The following is an 18,174-nucleotide window of genomic DNA, read 5'->3' as shown; positions in this document are numbered from 1 at the left end:
AAGGAATTTTTGTGTTATTCGTATTAAATTTGATTACTATGCATAGAAAGATGCATTTTTTTATTACAAAAGTGTTATTGTTATTAAATTTGATTTCTATGCATAGAAAGATGAATAAAGGAAAATTTTTTATTATAAAAGTGTTATTCTTATTAAATTTGATTTCTATGCATAGAAAAATGCATAAAGGAAATTTTTTTATTATAAAAGTGTTATTCTTATTAAATTTTATATCTATGCATAGAAAGATGCATAAAGGAGTTTTTTTAATTACAAAAGTGTTATTCTTATTAAATTTGATTTCTATGCGTAGAAAGATGCATAAAGGAATTTTTTATTATAAAAGTGTTATTCTTATTAAATTTGATTTCTATGCATAGAAAGATGCATAAAGGAAATTGTTTTATTATGAAAGTGTTATTCTTATAAAATTTGATTTCTATGCATAGAAAGATGCATAAAGGAAATTTTTTTTATTATAAAAGTGTTATTCTTATTAAATTTGATTTCTATGCATAGAAAGATGCATAAAGGAAATATTTTTTATTACAAAAGTGTTATTCTTATTAAATTTGATTTCTATGCATAGAAAGATGCATAAATGAATTTTTTAATTATAAAAGTAATTAATTCTTATTAAATTTGATTTCTATGCATAGAAAGATGCATAAAGAAAAAATTTTTATTATAAAAGTGTTATTCTTATTAAATTTGATTTCTATGCATAGAAAGATGCATAAAAGAATTTTTTTATTATAAAAGCGTTATTCTTATAAAAATTAATTTTTTATGAATAAATAGATGCATAAAGAAATTTTTTTATTCTAAAAGTGTTATTCCTATTAAATTTGATTTTATGCATAAATAGATGCATAAAAGGATTTTTTTAAATAAAAGTGTTATTCCCATTGAAGTTGATTTTTATGCATAAATAGATGCATAAAGAATTGTTATATCAAAATTAGAATTCTCTTAAATTCTATGAGTATTTGATAAATGAATAATTAAATACTCTAAGAGAGAAATTTCTTTCGTTTTATATTCACACGGATTGTAAAAAGAAAATTCAAGAAATCTATCCAGATCAAAATATTCAGATAAATGATTAATTTATTCCTCATTGGAATTCGTAACTAATTTAGAAATCAGTTAAGTGAATATTCAAATAAAGAAATTCAGTAAAATAGTAACTAAATTATCAAACCTTTTCAAGAAAGATAGTTTAGGAAAAATCTTATCCGAATCGAACCTTGAATCAGACTATGACCAAGACCAAACTCTTTCGTCGGTTTCGAGGAAAGAAGGTGTGACCAGTTTAGAAAAATACACTTAAAACTCCCGCAAAATCTGAAACTAAGTTTGAGACCCTTCGAATTGATCTGTGGATCAAGGTCATAGAATTCGAGGAATTCTGGTATGAAATTCAGAATTTCGATCAAGAAGTTTTCCGGAGACTGGTTCAAGAAATACTCCTTGTATTCAAAAGAAAATCAAACTGAAAACTTGCTTAGAAACCTTGTTTTCTTAAAGGACTGTCTTACGCCAGAATGCTGGAGGGAGTATTTGGTATATGTTTTTCTAAGGGAAGTTCGGTTGCAACAGCTGGCGGGGAGTGTTCAAAGGATGGCTCACGCAGCAAAGCTTGCCCAAGTCTTGACCAGCCTCAGTATGGTTGAAAAATGGTGCACTTTCGGTATGATGGGCGAGGGCTAACGAAGCGGTCAGTGAGTGAAGTGCCAGGACACCTAAGGAGGATCCTGGAGAGTTCTAACCAGGAGATGCAAGAGCTCGCGGTGCCTATGACACCCATGCGTATGTCATGGAAGATATGTATGATGGACGAAATGATTATTATAATCTGTTACCGGATCTCGTTTGCTGACCAGTTGGTCTCAATGGAGAATCCAGAGTGATACTGTTTTTTGGGAAACAAGGGACTAGATGGAATTTTTGAGTTATAACATCTGTAACCAAGAACAATGGATTATTTTATATGTTAAAGTTTTAAAGAGAAGTGTGTGCGTATTTGTATTTGAAAGCAAAAGTTAAGAAAGTCATTCAATTATGGGTGGGTGAGTAATTGTCTGGTTCTACCGATTCAAGTGGTTGGGTGGTGGTTAACCCATGGGCCCTAGGCTGGAATCAGTGGAGTTTTGATAATTAAATTGAAATAATAGGAATACGCTTAGAATTTGAGTAGTTTAAAAAAAAAACTTGAAGAATTTCTCAAATGAGTAGATCAATGGCTGTGCCTGACTTTGGTTAGGAAAAAGGTGTTGATTTCCTCAAATGATTAAATCAACGGCTGTGCCTGATTTTGGTTAGGAAAAAAGCATTGATTTCTTCAATTTCCTTCTATCCAATTTAATCAGGTGAAGGATAGTTTAGTCTCTTGACCCCGTTAGAAAATTCGTTAAGAAGATCAAAAAGGTGGAATCATTCCCGTTTTCTGGGCAAGGAAAATTACAATAATCATTTCGTCCATTATACATATCTTCCACGACATACGCATGGGTGTCATAGGCATCGCGAGCCCGTGCATCTCCTGGTCAGAACCCTCCAGGATCCTCCTTAGGTGTCCTGGCACTTCACTCAGGGACCGCTTCGTCGGCCCTTGCCCATCGTACCGGAAGGGCACCATTTTTCAACCATACCGAGGCTGGTCAAGACCCCAGGCTTTGCTGCGTGAACCGTCCTTTGAACACTCTCCCCGCCAGCTGTTTGCAACCAAACTTCCCTTAGAAAAACATATACCAAATGCTCCCTCCAGCATTTTGGCGTAAGACAGTCCTTTAAGAAAACAGGGTTTTTAAGCAAGTTTTCAGTTTGATTTTCTTCTGAATACAAGAAGCATTTCTTGAATCAGTATCCCCAAAACTTCTTGATCGGAATTCTTAATTTCATACCAGAATTCCTCGAATTCTATAACCCTAATCCACATATCAATTCGAAGGGTCTCAAACTTAGTTTCAGACTTGGCGGGAATTTCGAGTGTATTTTTCTAAACTGGTCACACCTTCTTTCCTCGAAACTGATGAAAGAGTTTGGTCTTGGTCATATTCTGATTCAAGGTTCGAGTCGGATAGGATTTTTCCTGAACTATCTTTCTCGAAAAGGTTTGATAATTCAGTTACTATTTTATTGAATTTCTTTCTTTGAATATTCACTTAATTGATTTCTAAATTAGTTATGAATTCCAATGAGGAATAAATTAATCATTTATCTAAATATTTCGATCTTGATAGATTCCCTGAATTTTCTTTTTACAATCCCTGCGAATATAAAACGATAGAAATTTCTCTCTTAGAGTATTTAATTATTCATTTATCAAATACTCATAGAATTTAAACATAGAATTTAAGAGAATTCTAATTTTGATATAACAATTCTTTATGCATCTATTTATGCATAAAAATCAACTTCAATGGGAATAACACTTTTATTTTAAAAAATCCTTTTATGCATCTATTTATGCAAAAAATCAAATTTAATAGGAATAACACTTTTAAAATAAAAAGAATTTCTTTATGTATCTATTTATGCATAAAAATCAATTTTTATAAGAATAACGCTTTTATAATAAAAAATTCCTTTACGCAACTGTCTATGCATAGAAATCAAATTTAATAAGAATAACACTTTTATAATAAAAACATTTCCTTTATGCATCTTTCTATGCATAGATATCAAATTTAATAAGAATATAACTTTTATAATTTAAAAAAATTCCTTTATGCATCTTTCTATGCATAAAAATCAAATTTAATAAGAATAACACTTTTGTAATAAAAAAAGTTCCTTTATGCTGTTACTGAATAGATTCCTTCTAACCCAATACTCATGTTCTTTATAGCATCTATCCTCCTCCGCTTTAATGTTGGCCTGACACTTAAAAATACAACTCAGTGTCATCAAAATCTAGTCCTATAGTCTGCCTCTCAACAACAGATCTTCAAACAAAGCAGACCACTTTCTTCTCTCACCTCTCCTTTCCTCATCCCTCAATTTACCCATAGCTCTAATGATCTCTTGCATCTGACTAGCAAACTGCTTCCATGAACCATCAGCCCCCTTTCTCCTTTTTAATTTATTAATGGCTTCTTCAGTATATTCCGCAAAAAGGGGTCTTTCAAGTGTAGATTATTCACTCTCAGCTTCCTTGTTAGTTTATGAGATAAATCCATGTTAGTTCCATTAGGATAAGACCAGCTCCACTTCAAAGGAAGATGATCAGACAAGGTAGAGCTACAATCAACTACCACTCTCAAAGTATGAGGTACCCACCATGAGGCGTGCTGACTAAAGGAAACTCTATCAATTCTTGATGAGGAGGATAAATATTGAAGGCTAAAATAAGTGTACCCCGGGTTTGTCTCTCCAATCCCAGATACCAGCTATCCTTAAGCCCCAAGCCCCTTCTAAGCTCTTCCCATTTCCCTTTTTCCTTCCCTAAAATAATAGCACTGCCACCACATCTATCAACAACTCTTTCTACCATATTAAAATCCCCTAGCATAATGCAAGGAACCTGAACATTTAACTCCGCAATCTAGTTCCACATACTACTCCTAACCTTATGATTATGAGCTCCACACACATTAATAATCCATATTCTTTCACCATCTACTACAATCTCAACAGCCAAAATTCTTCCCTCAGGATGATTAGCTATAATATTAGGATTAAGATCTCTTCTAACTAAAGTCATGACCCCACTATAACCTGAACTAACACCACCATAGAAAATTCCCCAATCTCTAAAACTACTTATCTTAAAGATTTTCCCAAAAAGGTTATGCTCCTGTACAGCCAAAATAGACATACCCCAAGACTTCACTAATTCCCAAAATATAGCATTTTTCTTCTTATCTTTAATCCCTTTCACATTCCACGTGCACCCCTTAAACTCATTAATGTTCATCATGTTAATGCAGTTTCTGGGACCATTTTCACTTCCTCTCCATCCCTCTGACTACTCTGAACAAAACCAGCATCCTTTCTTGTTTCATTCAGTACCCACTCAGAAAATTGTTTTACCAACATAGAGTTATCTCTTCCAAGCAGTGGGCTATAGGGGTTAGAAAAGATGATAGAATTCATATTCTCACCACTCCCATTCTTCCTACTCTCATGACCTTGACTAATTTGGGCCTTCCTAGCCTCAGCCTTACTCTGCCTAACATTGGCTTTGATTTTAACTTTATCCTAGCCCCCTTCCCTCTTGTTCTCCCCAGTTTCTAACACTACTTTCTTCCCTTTAGATTCTATCTTCTGAGTCTCCAGAGGAATGCTCTCTTGGTCACTTCCCCCTCAATTCACCACTTTAGCCTTATCCCTCGTGGATTCTAGGACAGGGCAATTTTTGGCAATATGCCCAAACGCCCCACATTTGAAGCATGCACCAAGGAAAGCACCAAACTTGAGGCCTAACTCGAGTTTACCCAGTTGGCCTAAGTCTACTTTTAAGGATTTTGGAATCTCGTTAGTTGGGTTCCATGTGATGCACACGCTATTACCCTGCTTTCCTCCTACCTCATCACCAGGAACTTATAACACAAAACCAAGGGACTGGGCTATATCGCGCAACGCAGCTCTAAGCCAAGGAGGAAGTCCTATCACATCAACCCAAATTGGGCGTGCATTTTGTAAAATTTTATTGACATCAAACAAAGGATCAAATGGAAGGACATGCACCAACCTTTGTCCAAAAAATAAGAGTCCCTTGGCAGACAACTCAGACACAGACTGCCCTTTAATAAACAGCACATTGAAAAAACCCTTCCCCAAATAGAAAATCTTAGACACAGAGCAGTTGTGCAAAATACTTTCTTGGAGCCACTTGCCTAATTCCCCCTTTGACGGAGGCTTGCCCGAGCAGAAAAGAAACACACTACACATCGAAAATAACCCTCCCTAGCTTCTAATGAACTCTTGGCTTATAGCTTCAGGCATGCCTTACTCTTCACCTGGTTACAGAGTCTTTCATTTAGCCAATCAAGAACACATTTCCTCTTGATGCACTCCACCTCGACCTCTTCACCTTTGCACTTCATCTCCTCCTCTACCTCCGGATCCCAGTTCCCCCATCCAATTGCCCCCTCATCCCCTTGCGTAGAAGCCACCCGCTAGAGGCTACCGCCATGCAAGACCCAATAAGTCGACCATCTGTTGACATATGATGGCCATGCACCCACATGAGAGGATTAAACACTCCACTAACCCACTCCCCTAAATTCTTTGGTTATGCACCTCACTCGGGGCTAGCGATATTCTAGGCCATATGGTTATTTCACTTAACTAGTTTATAGATTTGAGTTTGTGCATGAGGGTAGGCATGTTGTTATGTGTGGTGTAAGCATGATGTGCAGGTTATACCAATGATCTCTACCATGGTGCCACGTTGAGTTTTCCACAATTATCAACTCGACTTACGCATGATAAGTCCTCATATTTACTGAATAATTACATTTTTAATTATTAATGAATTATTTTAAATTCTCTGTTTATCTTAACTTTTTTTATTTTTGTAGCCAATAATACATCAAGGTAAGACCTTCTTACTTTTACATCAAGGTAAGACCTTCTTACTTTTGCATTGCCAAGTTTCATATTCAAGTTTATTTTAACTTCAAGTGCAAATTAATATTTTATTCATCATCTCATTTTTTACATTAAGCTAATCATATAGATTTAGACTTGTCTATTTAAACCATTTTAAAACCTATTGGTCTTGTTTGAATTTAAAGTCTGTGAAGTAATATATTCAATTCATTTGATTATCTTTATAATAAATTTTATTTAAGACTTTTTGTAAATTTCAAGGAGAGTTCTTATGCATCAAAGTAGAACTTCTTGGAGGAATTGGCCCTTTCATCTTGAACTATGCTTTATGAATTCTTCACTATGTATTAGTCTTGTGGTATGGGACACGAGATTAATCCAGTGTCAACTATTCCGATGTATGCTTATCTCTAGATTTGTGTGGGATAACTTTTGGTGGTATAGGACACTAGAATTTATTACGCATAGAAGTCCTTGATACAATGTCTCTTTTACATGTATGTGAATACTTAGTGATATTTATTTATGATGGATAACTTATCACAATAAGTGTTGAGAGGGTGACCCAAGTTGGTTGTGAGTGCATCCAACCAACTGTGACACGTGTGAGACATGTGGTGTGAGTTTGATCATCTCTATGAATACGTGTGATGCGTATGAAGACATTGTGAGTGAATCCAATGTGGGAGTTTGATTGTGGGTGAATCAGATCAACTCTAATGTGAGACCCTGCCCCTCCTCCGCGGTGCCCCCTCCGAGGGCGCTAGCAGCGGAAGCAGCGTCAGCCTCTCGCGCGGGGCGGGGATCCACACTCGGGGCCTCGCCTGTGGATGTCCACACAAGAGATGAGCCCGGCCGGTTCCTCCGAAACCGAGCCCGGAAAAACTTCCCTCGCCCGGAAGGCACGGACAATTCCACCATGGGAAAATCTTCTAACAGGGGAATTAATCTAACGAGTCAAAGTCTTAACTAGTTAAACTGATCCGACCGAGCCTAAAATCACATGGTCAGATCAAAGAAGAGATTTGCACTTGGTTCATAGAATCACCGCTTTTTTTCTCCTTTAACGAGGCACAGCCCGCTGATTCCCTCCCACAGAACAAGGGTCTTCTCAGGACTTAATCTAACTGACATAACTAATCGTATCTTACTTGTTTCACAGGAATCCCCTGATCCAGCCTATGCCCATGGGTTAGCCAACCACCCGCCGACCACTGTATTGGTGGGATTCCTTTATAAAGATTTGGTTGTGTTTTGCCCGGGTACCGAGGAAAAGAGTTCCCAGGCCCCCTAGCTGGCGTTTCATGCAAAAATTAAGGTAGGCATTCCACATACACACCCAATATGAAATTGCCATTTATAACAGATTCGGTTGTCTTTAAAACAATCCTTCAATAGAAATCATAATATTACTGATCATCATCCTCCAAAATTTTGAGTCCATTGTGTTACAAAATATGTCATCTGGACTCTCCGTTGAAGACCAGCTGGCCAACCAACGAGATCCAATATCAAAATTTGATTCACAAAAATCTTTCTTTTTAGTCCATCCGAATCTTCCTTGACGTACGCATGGGTGTCCTAGCAACTGCGAGCCCGTGCATCACCTAGTCAGAACCCTCTAGGATCCTACTTAGCACTTCACTCAAGGACCGCTTCGTCGGTCCTCGCCCATTGTACTGGAAGCGCACCATTTCCATCGTACTGAGGATGGTCAAGACCTAGCACTTCACTCAAGGACCGCTTCGTCAGTCCTCGCCCATCGTACTGGAAGCGCACCATTTCCATCGTACTGAGGATGGTCAAGACCTTCGCAGGCTTTGCCGCGAGCGACGTCCCTCGACGGCTCCCCGCCAGCTGTTGCACGAACCTCCTCTTAGTAAAACACATGCCAAATGCTTCCTCCAGCATTGTGGCATAAAACAGTCCTTTAAATGAAAAATAGAGGTTCCAATGCAAGTAAAATTCCGAGTTTGAGATTGGTTCCACAAAACCCCTTTTTCCTTAATTCCCAATTTCATAATGAGAATCCTTGATCTCTCATCAGGGTAATCTACCCATCATTTTATTGATTGTCCAACTAGATTCTTGGTGATTTCGGTCAAAGGAAAACTAGTTTAGTTCAACGGTAGTCTATTCTTTGTATTTAGGAACTGGAATTGGTCACGAAGTTTTTGCTTGATTCAGATCGAGAGATGGACAAGTAGGTTTACTGTCCGTCCCTCTCGTAGTCTAACCAAAATCATTCGGTTTAGTTCTAACAAGGATTTTCTTCAGATAAACATCTATTTTTGGGTAAATACCAAATTAGTGATTTAACCACATAAAATATCTAAAGATATTCTTTCTACCATTTAATTTCTCAACCTTAATTCCCTAGGTGGAATTATGGTGAAAATTTCTCTTTTGTCATTAAAAATTAATTCAAGTTTTTCTCTACTTAAATATCATAAAATTCTTCTTTTAATTAAATATAATTATTTATTTTTTAAAATAAGCTTAAAATTCCTCTTTTTCTCATTTAATGAGTGCAATCCAAATGTCATGGGAATTCCTCTTTTATCATAAAATAAATCTATCTAAATTTTCTCTTTAAATTAAATAAAAATATTTAATATTTCAAATATACCAAGAATTTCTCTTTTTCCTTTTAAATGATTGAATTCCAAATATGATGGGAATTTCTCTTTCATCATTTAAATTTATTCGTGCATAAAATAATTTTAACTAAAATTTCTCTTAAAAAATAAATAAAAATATCCATTAATCCTAATATGACAAGAATTTCACTTTTTCCATTTAAATGATTGAATTCCAATTATGATGGGAATTCCTCTTTTATCATTTAAATTTTTCTTATGCATAAAAATAAATTTAACTAAAATTTCTTTTAGAATTAAATAAAATGTCCATTAATCCAAATATGACAAGAATTTCACTTTTTCCATTTAAATGATTGAATTCCAAATATGATGGGAATTCCTCTTTTATCATTTAAATTTATTCATGCATAAAATAATCTAAAACTCTTCTTTAATTTTAAATAAAATATCCATTATTTTAATATTCTAAATTTTTCTCTTTCTCCATTGAAATACATGGATCTCCATTATCATGGGAATTCCTCTTTTATCATAAAAATAAAATTACTAAAAATTTCTCTTTTTCTCTAATTAACTATTCATGCATAAACATTAAAAATTAATTTTCCATGGATATGATGAGAATTATTCATTTAACATAGGATGACTAATCCTAGAATATGGTAGGAAGTCCTCTTTTCATATTATGCATAAAAATGATTTATGTGTTAATTTCTAAAATTTTTGCCATAGCTCCGCTTGCTGATAATTTTTAATAGTTTTGAAAAGCATAAGACTTAGTAATACACTTATGATAGATTAACTATCAATAGATCTAAATCCAATTTATGGATCTAAATCATAATTTTATCATAATTTATGTAACATAAAAGCATTAAAAAGCCATTTCTTTAGCCTCTAGCTTGACTGGCATAGAGTTTGATTTTAGAATTGAGAATTGCTCCATGAGAAGCATCATTTGAATAGAGAATTGGTCATAGGAATGACCATTCTTTGGGGGAGAGAGAGAGAGATATACTTAAAAAACATCCTAATTAAGCATAAATGTAAACTTTTTGTGATAATTCATTAGAATTCTTTGGAGAGCTTCATTTGCATTGAAAAACCATTCATTTGAATACTTCTCAAGCTTGAGAGGGGTTGAGACGTGAAAAACATTTAGAGATTAACAAAAAAACCATAAAGTCACATCTTACCTCTTGTTTTGCTTGCTTCTCTATTCTTAGAAGAAGCCCCCAACCAATCAATTGGTTAGTATGTTGAGAGGAAAGCTCCAAGGAAGGTTGAAGAGAGAGAGAAGCTCCAATCTCTCCAAAATGTAGAGGATTTTTAGGGGATAATAGAAAATATACTTATTTTAAGGTAATACTGGCATGGTCTTGTTCACAGATGAGAATACAAAAGAATGAGGGTCTATTTATAGGTGAGGGAGGCCACTAACTGAGTCCAACTAAGTTCTAGAATTTTCCAGCTTCAGTTTGGCTGAATTTGGACAAGATTTGGACTAGTTTAGCTCCCTTTTTTATCCAGTTTGATCCAGGAGAGAGGAGAGAGGAGAGATAAAAATATCTTAATATTTTTGAATTTAAAACTCATTCAATAGGCGCCTCCTTGAAGTCTCCCCCTTTTCTTACCAAGGTGTCAAAATTGTATGATTACTCCAAAATATCTCATTTTTTTAGTAATTTCTCATAGTTTTTAACTAATAAACCTTGTACTCAGTTAACTCTTCATCTTATGTGGGCATTTACTCATTTTTGGGTATTTTCTTTTATTCATTGGATTTATCTCATTTCCAACACTTGGATTAATCTTATTTTCCCATTCGAACCTTAATTCGACCATGATCCAAAAATTTCAGAACCCTTAGGCTAAGGTCTTTTAAATCATTTTTAATTAATTCCTAATGCATGTTGGAAAATTTATTTTGATTTTCTATTTCAGGGAAACATATTTTTGATATTAGGAGAATTTGTTTATCCAAAAATATCTCAATATTGAATTACCACTCTCTAGAATTTTTCATCTCTCTAGGCAAAAACAAGGAAAAATAATATTTTCTTGTATTCAGAAATAGGGAATAATTACAGAGGATTGAAGTAAAGCTTATTCATTATTCAGGCTGAGGAGGAATCTTACATCTAAGACACGTGTGATGCGTGTAAAGGTTGTGGGAGTTTGATTGTGAGTGAATCCAATCAACTCTAAGACACGTGCAATGCGTGTAAATACATTATGAGAGCATCCAGTGTGGGAATGATTAATGTGTATAATCACCCGTGTCCGCTGATATTTACAATCGAGGACGGTTGTATTCTCACCCAGGAGGACTATCATGGGAGTGAGATTTTCCAAATATTTTATTTTTATAAAAGAAAGCTTGTAGGGCAAGCAACATCTAAAATAGCCATGTAACCTAATTTTGAAGTAATAAAATCTATAAATACTTAAGTGGGGATGCTTTTAGCACACGCTTGGGGGGGCAGTTGGGACCCAATATGGTGTTTTTCTCTCACTTCCGTATTTTCTATTTGGCACACTTTCCGAGATCCGTGGTTTTCTCGTTTGAGAGAGAGAGAGAGAGAGAGAGAGAGAGAGAGAGAGAGAGAGAGAGAGCTTCTTTTGCTTGCGAAACAACAAATTGAAGAGGGAAAGAAGGTAGGTGGGGTGGGAAGATTCAAGGTAGCATAGGCAAAAGAGTTTTGGGACTAGGATGTTGGTATGACGGCAAGCTTACAAAGATTACTATAAACTATTATAAGAAAGATCTTTCACCTTTATTATAAACTACATACTCTAGATTACTTAAGGAGGACTTGCAAAGATTGGTGAAGGTCTTAGACCTTTATTATAAGCTATAATAAAGGTCGTATACATTTATTATAAACTATGTACTCTATATTACTACTCTGAAAGATAGATTGACTAATATGAGAAATATAGATGGAGCCATTAAGAGGCATAGATGGTGCTCTAGGTTCTATTTTAAGAAAAAAAAATCTAATCACATAAATTGGGATGTTTGTACTGTAAGTGAAATTTGGTAAATATATGGATGGCTTACACATATTTCCATATTTTGTTAACAAGGGAGGGCATTAAAGAAACCCTACATTTACAATATTTTTCAAGTTTGAGATTCTTTGTTAGATAACATGATTATTCTAATAGAGCTTAACTCATATGGATCAATTCCCCTATCATATATATATAGTTAGTTAGGTGATAAAATTATACTCTCAATTTTTAGTAATGATTTGGTTCTAATCTAATACGTGAAGACAAACTACCTTGAAGGATTACCTTTAGACAACATGGTTGATCCAATAGAGCTTAATCATATGGACCAACTATGTGGTTCTCTGTTTGTATATATATGTTAGGTGATATAATTGTTAGTCCTTACTTTTATGTGTTAGATGATATAATTGTAGTCCTTACTTGTAGTGGATTGGTCTTCACCTTTGTGTAAATCCCTTTTCCTTATGTTAGGTGATATAATTGTTAGGTTTTGCATCTCTATTAAATATATTATTAAGTTTTTCTAAGGTTTCAACTCCTGATTTGGCAAGTGGATTGGCATCCACCTTAGCGGATAATGTCAGGTAAAGGTGTAAAACCTTCACATTCTTGGCCTGTTTATACCCTTACAGACGATGATCAATCTTCCCATTTCGTCCGCCATGCCGCCTGCATCATCATCCTCTCTAATAATACCGTGTCACCACAATCGGAGCTCACGTCTGACCAACAGTTGGTTTGGCAACGCTGCAGCGCCACGCCCTCCCCCATTCTTCCACCGTATTTGCAGCCACGCGAAGGATCCTCTGTCAATCAGTGTGCCCTCTTCTAGTGTTTGCCCTCAGTTGGGTGATGTTGCCCCCTTCCTTTCTCGTCTCCTTGTTGTGGGTTGTTGCTGCATTGGGGTTTTCTGCCCTAACGAGCCTATTCTGGCAGAAACAATCCAGCACCCATTTGAGGAAAAGCGCACTTTAGCAGGAAAAATTCAGCACCCAATTGAGAAAAGGCTCAATTTAGCAGAAAATTTGATGTATTCACTCGGCAAAATCCCAATTCTGGAAGAAGTGAATCTGCACTCGGTTGAGGAAAACCCCATCTCAGCAGAAAGAATTCAGCCCCCATTCGAGAAAACCCCCATTTTAGCAGAAGTAAGCCGGCACTCAATTGAGGAAACTCCCGTTTCAACTCACCTGCCAAGCCCTAACAAGCTATCTTTATCTGCCAATCAGATTTTTTACCAAATCTCATTATCTGCAGAACAATCCAATGCCTTTCAGGATTTTGCTAGGGTTTTCTCCCCTGCAAGGGCCAACTCCCTGCCAAACCCTAGAAACAGAAACAGGGTGGAGGCTTCGTGTGCTCACCAAGTCAGGGAGCTCTCCCTCCATCTCTGGCAAGGGTTTGAAGGATCTATGGAAACCAGATGAGAAGACAGTTATAGTCATTGAAGACCTTTCTTCTCCAAACATACTGAATTTCAACACAGGCTCAACAGTGACCGCAAAGCTTCCAAGGCAGTTTTTCATTGAGTTACAGTCAAGATATGGCAATCAATTCTATGTACAGCAAGAGGGTGAAGGGACAGCCTTGATGTCAACCGTGCAGGCCATTGAAGAATGCCTTAGGAGGCCAGAAGGATGCAAGAATGTGCCAGGTTTGACCAATGATCTCTATTATCTTACCCTTGCAACATCCATTGCAGGTGGCTGTGTGTTTGGATTTGCAGCTAGGTTGCCCCCTTCTGGTAGAGTGGAGGCCTCTTGGCAGTGGCTGGTTTTCCTGTCCCCTCTCTGGCTTCTTCTATTTGTCTCCTTTGGCATCCTCCCTGTCATAAGCAGAACATCAGAGTTGGACCCCCTCCTTAAGAACACACTAGGGTTTGCTGTAGGGGCTGCTGCCCTTTATCTCACCCCCATATTTGGGCCTTCATCCATCAGCAGGAAATGATGCATTGCCATGAACACCTTCGGTTTCTGAGCATTCTTGAAGCATGGGTTATCATAGTCCTAGTAGAGGCAAAGGCCCTTGTGAGATGTACAAATGGGATGTTGCTCATAATATGACTCTTTAACAGTGAGAACAAGGGCCACCTACTGGTTTTGCTTGCTTGCTTTGCTTCTATTGTCCTTTGTATCAAACTTACAGTTCATGGCTTCATTAAATACTCAAGAAAATATCTTTGTACACATTATGGAATGCATGTTGATCAAAGGCTCCACGGTAGAAAAGTGGATGAGAGTGTTTGGGAACCATTTTTGACTAAACCCGACATGAATCCTTCTCACCATGAGTTGAAGAGAAAAATGAAACTTTGAACAAGAATTTTCTGTATAATTTTATCCAATTATTACTATTTTTGAAAAATTAAAGGCGGCGTTTTTCCTTTCAAGATGAGGTGGATTTTTCAAAAGTTGAGCAGGATCCAGGATAAAACGAACCCGTCTTTTCTTGAACCCTAGTGGATGTATCCCCTTGGGAATCTCCCTTCGAATTCATACATAGGAGCCGTCATGTTGTTAACATTCTGACACCAATCCCCTCCAGCAAATAGGTCTAGTCCAGGTGGATAGAGTCCTTGGGTGTGGAGGCCAGGAACTGGATTCAATTCACACAAATTGTACGCCACATTGTCGTTTTGTGACATGTCCTATGCGAAGTCGACCCTCGTAGGCTGGAAGTTTTTTTCACTATTCAATGTGGATTTTCAGTCAATGTATATTTGTCAGCTTAAACTTCTCCATGTTTTGTTGCTCAGGTCTGAACCTGCCCTTAGTATTGCTGCATATTCTAGTGGTATTTAACCTTTGAGCGCAAAAAAGAGAAGAAAGAAAGATGACGCATAGACTTGTAAAGTTCACATTAAGGAAAGGAGCATTAAGCACGTGGGATTGCATGTGATTGTACGAGTTTAGGTGGCCAACATGCAGCACGTGCATGCAAGCGCGCAAGGCGGGAAGGGCTGAGGGATGGCCGGGATGCGGGAACAGAGCGATGACGCCGGAGAAGATGGTTGCGGGACTGGGACCCGGAAGAGGAAAAGAAGAGAATCTGTGAAGATGAAGAGGGCGTCAGGGAGGAGAAGAAAGTGCAGCTTGATTGGATCTCCTTGAGGCTGAATAACCAGGCTCAGCAAGGAGTACTAGAGGGAAGGTATGTGAAAACATCTCACCCAACCTTGTGAAGAGGCAAATAGGATTATTTTCAATGTATAGTGCGATTCTGCTGTGCCCGTGCCCGGGGAGACCGCCGAGCAAGGCAGTGCCAGGGAGGTGGTTGCAAGATGGTGTATTTCATGAGAGGGTGGTGTCGCAGGTGTTTTATCTGGATGAAGGGTTTTTTAACGTGTTGTTTGTGAAAGGGCAGACGGTTAGTGGACCTGTTTGCCAGAGCTCTGCTGTTTATGGGACAGAAACTGGTGCATGTTATGCCATTTGATCCCGCTTTTGATGTAAATAAAAGAGACTTCAAGAGGCGTGTCTGGTGTGGATGGAGATTCAGGGGCTCCCGCCTTGGTTGAGACCAGCGATGGGAGATTTGGCAAGGGCACAAGGGCAATTGGACCGGTTCTATTTGTCCCGAGAGATGAGGATAATGGGAGACATTCGAACAAGATCTGTGTAACCTGGAATACTATGCTGGAGATGCCTAAAGTTTTAGAGGTGGACCTAGGGGAGATGGAGTTGAAGCTGATATTTGGGGCTTTTCTTGAGGCCTGTTTCAGATGTAGAGGGTTTGGTCGCATTGCCAGGAAGTGTGGTATAACTAAGAATGAGGAAATAGGTGAGGAGGAGAGGAAGAAGGATGAATCTGCTGGGGGGAATAAGACTAGGAGCACTGAAAAACCTTTAGAAAAGAAAGGAAAAGGTGATAACTGAGGAGGGGGGATATGAAGAGTAGGGATGGAATAAAGTGAGGGATAAAGGAAAAGAGGGCTACAACTTTAGACTAAAGTGAGGGACAAAGGAAAAGGGGGCTACAGCTTTAGACAAATAAAAGGGGAGGCAAGGAAAAATCATATCAAACCTGATGGAAAGGGAGTATTGATTGGTAGCAAACCCTTGGAAGGGTCTGGAACTTCTCTTTATTCTAACCCTTTTAGCCCCTTAGGTGTAGAGGATAGTGAAACCTCTTCTATGGGCAGATTCAACTGGCAGGTGGAATTTACTCGGAGGGCTATTCAATTGGGGACTAGGGATCTGGGAGGAGGTCTAATTGTGGAGGAAGAGATAGACGTGGATATGGTACTTGCTACTGCCCTTGAATGAGTAGAATGTGTGATGTGAAGGGATGTACTTGGAATGTGAAAGGGCTAAGGGACAAGATGAAGAATGTAGTTTTCTGGGGTCTGGTGAAAGAATGGGGGATCTCAGTGATGACTGTCCAGGAACATAATCTCTTTGGTTTGAAGTGCATAAGAAAGGATAGATTCATAGACTGGATGGTTATGTATGGGGGAACTAAACTAGGGTTTAGTGGGGTTAAGACCATAGTCAAGAAGGAACTTAAGTCCAGTATCATAGCCAATCATCCTAATGGTAGAATTCTAGTGGTGGAAATTCATATCAAAGGGGAAGGAGTGGGGGTAGTCAATGGATATGGTCTTGGCCAAGGTCATTTCTCTGAGGATTAGCCATCTTGCAAGAGGTGATATCCAAGAGACAATATGGGTTTATTAAAGGGAGGTTGACAACATATTTTCTCCTTTGATGGGTAAGGAAGTGGCTTAGAGAACAGGACAGAAATGTGTAATCCTTCAATTGGATATGGAGAAAGCTTATGACAGGGTACATTGGTCCTTTGTGGCCAGAGTTATGGAGAAGTTGGGATTTGGGAGTAGAATGGCCACTTGTATCTACACTCTCACTGAAAGGGGTTACTGTAAGCTATTGCTAAATGTAAGATTAGTGGGCGGGGTTTGCAATCAATAGATCTGTAAGACAGGGGTGCCCTCTTGCCCCCTTGCTATTTAACATTGCTTCACACCCTTTGATAGTGGCTCTTGAACATGCATGTGAAAAAGACTAGTGATAGGTTTGAGAATGAGAAATGGGGAGCAATTGGTGGTACAATGTTTTGCAGATGACTCGTTACTTGTTCTGAGGGCTGATAATGATAATGTAAGACATGCTTTGCAGATTGTCCAACTATTTGCTAATTCTTCTGGATCCATATGAAACATTCATAAATCCAAAATTATTAGCCTAACAGAAGAAGATGATTTTGACATGGAAAGATGAGGGTGTGAGGTTGTAAGGAAGGGACAAATTGTTAGGCAAGAAGATGATGATTTTGACATGGAAAGATGAGGGTGTGAGGTTATAAGGAAGGGACAAATTGTTAGGCATTTGGGGATTCCCTTTGGAGTTAGGGTGTCCACCAGCAAGGATGTAAGTAATTGGGCAATTGAGAGGTTTTTAAATAAGATGAAGAAATGGGAAGGGATTAGGGTGTCTTTTCATGACAGGGTGGCCATTGTTAATTCAGTTTTGAATGCATATATCATGTGCGTATGTCATGTGGTTGATTTCAAAAAGTGTCACTGGAACAGGATCATGGCTCCACTTTTAGAAAGTTTATTTGGAAAAACTGCAGGGATGACAGGAAGTATTTAGCTTGGTTGGCTTGGGAGAAAGTTAGTTTGCCTAAATGTGTGAGAGGACTGGGAATTCTGCACTTGCCCATTCATGCCAAAGCTAGGGTGGCACTAGCTTATCTAAATGCTTATGCAGGAGGAAACTTGGTCTAGAATGGTTAGAGAGGTGATTAAGTTTACTCCCCCCTTAGCTCAGTTGGATGTTAGAATAACCAGAAGATTGAATAACATGGGGCTAAGACGGATTGGAGAATGTTAGGATAGCTCCTAGGTTGGGTGGAAAGAGTTGGGGCAGGTAAGGGATGTGTTTCAGCTGCCACAATAGAGGAACTTACAAGTGGCAAGACAAGCCCTGGAAGAGATTGGGAAGGGTTGGGTTTCTACTACTTTTAATGA

General features: G+C 37.7%; 1 pseudogene; it reads left to right on the top strand.

Moving 5' to 3' along the window:
- The first annotated feature begins 12,760 nt into the window (after window positions 1-12,760).
- Window positions 12,761-14,371, top strand: LOC147625601 (uncharacterized; annotated as a pseudogene).
- The last annotated feature ends 3,803 nt before the right edge of the window (window positions 14,372-18,174 follow it).

The sequence above is a fragment of the Cibotium barometz genome, chromosome 23, assembly GCF_041138505.1.
Source record: "Cibotium barometz isolate CiBa-2024 chromosome 23, ASM4113850v1, whole genome shotgun sequence".
NCBI lineage: Eukaryota > Viridiplantae > Streptophyta > Polypodiopsida > Cyatheales > Cibotiaceae > Cibotium > Cibotium barometz.
The sequence above is the reverse complement of the archived record's forward strand: the minus strand, read 5'-3'. Positions and strand labels throughout refer to the sequence as shown.